The following is a 6,771-nucleotide window of genomic DNA, read 5'->3' as shown; positions in this document are numbered from 1 at the left end:
CTTAGAGTGGGAGAGATTAAGCTGAAGGAAGATTTTGCGGTAAGGGGTGATATTGTGGGGTTGTTAGAAGGAACATTTGTTATTTAGAATTATTGGTGATGGCCTGGACACAGTTTTATATGAACTAAAAAACTAAACAGAGAGGAGAAAAACAGGTATTAAAGGTCTAAGAATTGGGAGGACTTAGGACATCTAATTAGAGTGCCTAAGGAAATTCAGCATAGTCCTATCAGCAAAGATTATTTATTTACTTCAAGAGTTTAGAGTGGCAGCTTGGGAATAGCACCAGGAGATATCAGCTATGATGGCTTGGAGAAACATTGTAAACCGACAGTGCAAACAAGAGCAGGGCATGTATGAGTAGTTGGGAACGGTGAATAGGAGTATGACTAGATAGACGATAGTAGGGATGACAAGTTTTTTTGGGGGCACAGTCTATGTTGGCCTGGTGTCTGGAATGAGACTGGGGCCTAATAAAAAGGAGCGTCTATACAGGAGCTCCAATGGGCTGTATTTTGCAGCATTCTGAGGACAGGTCTGACTTCTGAGAAGGGAAAGTGGTAAAAGTATTGTCCAGTCCTTTTTAAGTTAGTGGCTGAGCTTGGTGAGGTGTGTTTTTAAAAGACCTTCAGTCCATTCTACTTTTCCTGAAGATGGAAGACTGTAAGGGATATAAAGTTTTCACTGAATACTAAGAGCCTGAAAAACTGCTTGGCTGATTTCACTAATAAAGGCTGGTCTGTTATCAGACTGTATAGCGCTGGAAAGGCTAAACTGAGGAATTATGTCTGACAGAAGGGAAGAAATGACTGTGGAGGCCTTCTCAGACCCTGTAGGAAAGGCCTGTACCTATCCAGTGAAAGTGTCTACCTAGACTAAGAGGTATTTTAGTTATCTGACTCGGGGCATGCTGAGTAAAGCTAATTTGCCAGTCCTGGGTGGGGGCAAATCCTCGAGCTTGATGTGTAAGGAAGGGAGGGGGCCTGAATAATCCCTGAAAAGTAGCAGAATAGCAGATGGAACACTGAGAAGTTAATTCCTTGAGGATAGATTTCCACGATGGAAAGGAAATGAGAGGTTCTAAGAGGCGGGCTAGTGGCTTGTAATATAGCATAGCCTGCCTTTGCTGGTGTGTGGCGATTAGGCCTGGTGGAACTGCCATCAATAAATCAAGCGTGATCCGGGTGAGGAAAAGGAAAGAAGGAAATATGGGGAAATGGGGAGAATGTCAGGTGGATCAGAGAGATACAGTCATGGGAGTCAGGTGTGGCATCAGGAATAATGTGGGAGGCCGGACTGAAGTCCGGGCCCGGAACAATGGTGACTGTGGGACTTAACAAAGAGTGAATACAGCTGAAGGACCCGGGGAGCAGACAGTATATGCATCAGGTGTGAGGAAGAAAATAGATTTTGGAAGTTATGAGAAATGCAGAGAGTGAGTTGAGCATAGTTTGTGATTTTGAGGGCCTCTAAAAGTATTAGGGCGGCAGCAGCCGCTGCATGGAGACATGATGGCTAGGCTAAAACAGTAAGGTCAAGTTCTTTGGACAGAAAGGCTACAGGGTGCAGTCCTGGCTCTTGTGTAAGAATTCTGACCGCACTAACCATGCCTAGGAAGGAAAGGAGTTGTTGTTTTGTAAGGGATTGAGGTTTGGGAGATTAATCAGACATGATCAGCAGGGAGAGCACGTGTGTTTTTATGAGAATTATGCTGAGATAGGAAACAGATGAGGATGAAATTTGGGCTTGACTGAAGTAATGGGAGCTGTCTGTGAAGGCTTGTGGCAGTACAGCCCAGGTAATTTGCTGAGCCTGATGGGTGTCAGGGTCAGTCCAAGTGAAAGCGAAGAGAGGCTGGGATGACGGGTGCAAAGGAATAGTAAAGAAAGCATGTTTGTGATCCAGAACAGAATAATGGGTTGTGGAGGGAGGTACTGAGGATAGGAGAGTATATGTGTTTGCCACCATGGGGTGGATAGGCAAAACAATTTGATTGATAAGGCGCAGATCCTGAACTAACTTGTAAGTCTTGTCTGGTTTTAGGACAGGTAAAATGGGGGAATTGTAAGGAGAGTTTATAGGCTTTAAAAGGCCATGCTGTAGCAGGCGAGTGATAACAGGCTTTAATCTTTTTAAAGCATGCTGTTTGGTGGGATATTGGGGTTGAGTGGGGTAAGGGTGATTAGGTTTTAATGAGATGGTAAGGGGTGCATGATTGGTCGCCAAGGAGGGTGTAGAGGTATCCTATACTTGTGGGTTAAGGTGGGGAGATACAAGAGGAGGATGTGAAGGAGGCTTTGAACTGGCAGAAAAGGTGGCAATGAGGTGTGGCTGTAGCCCAGGAATAGTCAGGGAAGCAGATAATTTCGTTAAAGTGTCTTGGCCTAATAAGGGAACTGGGCAGGTGGGGATAACTAAAAAGGAGTGCTTAAAAGAGTATTGCCTAATTTGGCATCAGAGCTGGGGAGTTTTAAGAGGTTTAGAAGCCTGGCTGTCAATACCTACAACAGTTATGGAGGCAAGGGAAACAGGCGCTTGAAAAGAAGGTAATGTGGAGTGGGTAGCCTCCGTATTGATTAAGAAGGGGACGGACTTACCCTCCACTGTGAGATTTACCTAAAGCTCGGCGTCCATGATGTTCTACGGGGCTTCTGAGATAATCAGGCAACATCAGGCTTCAGCTGCTAAGCTGAGAAGGAGTCAGTCAGAGAGGTTTGGGCCAGAGTTCCAGGGGCTCTGGGAGTGGCTGCCAGGTGAGTTGAACAGTCCGATTTCCAGTGGGGTCACGCACAGATGGGACGTGGCTTAGGAGGAATCCTAGGCTGCAGACATTCCCTGGCCTGGTGGCCAGATTTCTGGCACTTGTAGCAAGCTCCTGGGGGAGGAGGTTCTGGAGGAACGCCTGGCTGCTCTGGTTCAGGCGTTTGGAAGTTCTTGTTTGCTGGAGATGTGGCTGGAGTTTGTCTCACGGTGGAGGCAAGGAATTACAACCTTTTTCTATTATTGTACACCTTGAAGGTGAGGTTAATTAAACCCTGTGGTGGGGTTTGAGGGCCAGAGTTTAATTTTTGGAGTTTTATTTAATGTAGGGAGCAGATTGGGAAATAAAATGTATACTGAGAATAAGACAGCCTTTTGACTTTTTAGGGTCTAGGGCTGCAAAGTGTCTCAGGGTTGCTGCCAAACAAGCCATGAACTGGGCTGGATTTTTATATTTGATGAAAAAGAGGCTAAATGCTATCTGATTTGGGATAAAGAAAAAGAATTAACATTGACTATATGTTTAGTTCCAGGCACCTTTTTAAGAGTAAATTTCTGAGCAGGTTGGGGAGGGCTAGTCATGGAATGAAACTGTAAGCCGGACCGGGTGTGAGGAGGGGAGGTGATAAAAGGATTACAGGGTGGAGGAGCAGAGGCTGAGGAAGAATTGGGACCTAGCTGGGCCTGGCGAGGAGCAGCCTGGGGAGGAAGGGAGAGGTCAGATTGGTCTGTAGAAAAGGAAGATTGGAAAGACTCAGTGATGCTTGGGTTTGGGACTGAGGGGACAGGCGGGAGGGAAAGGAGGAAGATTTGGGATGAGTTGCTTTGGGCACAGAGACTAGGAAGGGACCAATGTGTAAAAGAATGCCTGGAAGTCAGGCACCTCAGACCGTTTGCCTATTTTACGACAAGAATTGTTTAGATCTTGCAGGATGGAAAAATTGAAAGTGCCATTTTCTGGCTATTTGGAACTACTGTTGAGTTTGTATTGGGGTCAAGCAGCATTGCAGAAGAAAATAAGATGCTGAGATTTTAGGTCAGGTGAGAATTGAAGAGGTTTTAAGTTCTTAAAAATATAGGCTAAGGGAGAAGAAGGAGGAATGGAGGGTGGAAGGTTGCCCATAGTGAAGGAAGCAAGCCCAGAGAAAAGAGACAGGGAGGGAAGGGGTTCAGGGGTTCTTACCCTCCAGAAAAGTGGGAAAGGGGTTGGGATGCAGAGATACAAGGTCTGGGCATGGAAATAAGGGATGGGGGCACAGAGAAAAGGGGTCGTGGTGTGGAAATAAGGGATTGGGGTGCAGGGATATGAGGTTGGGGTGCTAGTCCCTTCCTCAGAAAAGTGGGACTTGCCACTAAGGGTGAAGGAGAAGGGGTTGGGGGTTTCTTGCCCCCTAGAATGGTGGAGAAGGGGTAGAGACATGGAGAGATGGGGTTGGGGTACTTGCCCCTCTCCCAGAAAAGTGGGACTTGCCGCTAAGGGTGAAGGAGAAGGGGTTGAGGGGTACTTGCCCCTCCCACAGAGAAGCAGAGAAGGGGTAGAGACATGGAGAGAAGGGGTTGGGGTACTTGCGCCTCCCACAGAAAAGCGGGACTTGCCACTAAGGGTGAAGGAGAAGGGGTTGAGGGATACTTGCCCCTCCCCCAGAAAAGCAGAGAAGGGGTAGAGACATGGAGAGAAGTGGTTGGGGTACTTGCCCCTCCCACAGAAAAGCAGAGAAGGGGTACAGACACGGAGAGAAGGGGTTGGGGTACTTGTCCCTCCCGCAGAAAAGCGGGACTTGTCACTAAGGGTGAAGGACCAAGGCAGGCGTCCCTGGGTGGTCTGACACCTTTGAAACGTGGGTGAATAATGAGAGAGAGAGGCGTCCCTGCAATGATTAAACACCAAGGGAAGGCTGCCTTCCCTGTCCATGACCACCACCAAAGTTTTGGGTCCATGGATAAAACGTGTCTCCTTTGTCTCTACCAGAAAATGAAAGGAACTGAAATTAAGAGAAGGGAGAGATTGAAGACTGGAAAGGAGAAAGTGGTTGACAGACAGAGAGGTTGCAGAAGAGAGTAAGAAGAGGCCACTTGCCCGATTTAAAACTGGTGAGATGTTCCTTGGGCTGGTGGGTCTGAGGACCTGAGGTTGTAGGTGGATCTTTTCATGCAGCAAAGAACAGGAGGACATGGGATTGATCTCCCAAGGGAGGTCCCCCGATCCAAGTCACAGCACCAAATTTCATACACGTCCATGTGAAGAGACCACCAAACAGGCTTTGTGTGAGCAACATGGCTGTTTATTTCACCTGGGTGCAGGCGGACTGAGTCTGAAAGAGAGTCAGTGAAGGGAGATGGGGTGGGGCCGTTTTATAGGATTTGGGTAGGCAAAGGAAAATTACAGTCAAAGGGGGGTTGTTCTCTGGTGGGCACAGTGGGGGTCACAGTTACTCAGTGGGGGAGGTTTCGAGCCAGGATGAACAAGGAGAAGGAATTTCACAAGACAATGTCATCAGTTAAGGCAGGAACAGGCCATTTTCACTTCTTTTGTGGTGGAATGTCATCAGTTAAGGCAGGAACCGGCCATCTGGATGTGTATGTGCAGGTCACAGGGGATATGGTGGCTTAGCTTGGGCTCAGAGGCCTGACACCCAGGGCAGGCTGGCTCAGCCCCTTTGACTTCAGATTTCAGGGAAGGCCAGGGAGCTGGATTGGGTGCCTGAATTTTCTGAGAATTATGTTTCCGAGAAGATTTTGAAACCTAAACAGGAATACTTTACACACAGGTCATCAAGCAGGAACTGGGAAGTTCCGAAGCTGCCCTCCTTCATGCCACCTCCTCCCTTCAGAGGCCAAGGGCTGCCAAGCTGTCTCCCACACACCTCAGTGAAAAGTCCCTGGCTCTCCTCCCAGCCACCTCGCTGTGACTTTGTGAGGTGTGAGAAGGAGGAAGGGGATCTACGTTCTGGATGAACCTTCCTTCCTCCTTGCCGAGTAATAGTTTAGGCCCCTGTGTCTGCTGGGCCTCAGACCTTCTCAGAGCCCAGGGCCCACTGTGGCTCCTGCAAGCTGCCTGGGAATTCCACGGAGGCTGACGGGCTGCCTGTCTTATTCCCAGTCTGCTGCAACCCCTTTCCTAAGCTTGGGTGGCTGAAAACAACAGAAATTCATCCTCTCACAGTTCTGGAGGCCAGAGACTGAATGCAAGTGTTGGCAGGGCTGTGCTGCCTTTGAAGGTTCTAGGGCAGAATCCTTCCTGGCCTTTTCCAGTTTTGGGTGGTGGCCGGCAACGCTCAGCATTCCTTGGCTTCAGATGCATCATTCCAGCTGCACACGGCTGTCTTCCCTCTGTGTCTCTTCTTTTCTTCTTATAAGGACACCAGTCACATGGTGTGAAGGGCCCACCTTACTCCAGTAGGTCGCCAAGTTAATTCGTTACATCTGCAACCACCCTATTTCCAAATGTCACATTCTGAGGTTCCTGATTGAAGGGCTGGGTTGCCCCTCCACACCTGTGGGCGTTTCTAGTCAGGTGGAAGGGGAGACTTGGAAAAGAAAGAGACACAGAGACAGTATAGAGAAAGAAAATAGGGCCCAGGGGACGGGCGTTCAGCATATGGAGGACCCCTGCTGGCACCGGCCTCTGAGTTCCCTTAGTATTTATTGATCATTATCAGGCATTTCCCAGAGAGGTGGATTTGGCAGGACAATAGGGTAATAGCAGAGAGAAGGTCAGTAAGAAAACACGTGAACAAAGGTCTCTACATCTTAAACAAGGTAAAGAATTAAGTGCTGTGCTTTTGATGTGCATACACATAAACATCTTAATCCATTAAAGAGCAGTATTGCTGCCAGCATGTCCCACCTCCAGCCCCAAGGTGGTTTTCCCTTATCTCAGTAGATGGAATATACAATCGGGCTTGACACCGAGACATTCCATTGCCCAGGGACAAGCAGGAGACAGATGCCTTCCTCTTATCTCAACTGCAAAGAGGCTTTCCTCTTTCACTAATCCTCCTCAGCACAGAC

At 48.2% G+C, this 6,771-nt stretch overlaps 1 pseudogene; it reads left to right on the top strand.

The window, feature by feature from the left end:
* The first annotated feature begins 252 nt into the window (after positions 1-252).
* Positions 253-6,771, top strand: part of LOC129026294 (olfactory receptor 7E24-like) — a 30,746-nt pseudogene continuing 24,227 nt past the window's right edge.

This window comes from Pongo pygmaeus, chromosome 18 (genome assembly GCF_028885625.2).
Source record: "Pongo pygmaeus isolate AG05252 chromosome 18, NHGRI_mPonPyg2-v2.0_pri, whole genome shotgun sequence".
In the NCBI taxonomy this organism is placed as follows: Eukaryota; Metazoa; Chordata; class Mammalia; order Primates; family Hominidae; genus Pongo; species Pongo pygmaeus.
The sequence above is the reverse complement of the archived record's forward strand: the minus strand, read 5'-3'. Positions and strand labels throughout refer to the sequence as shown.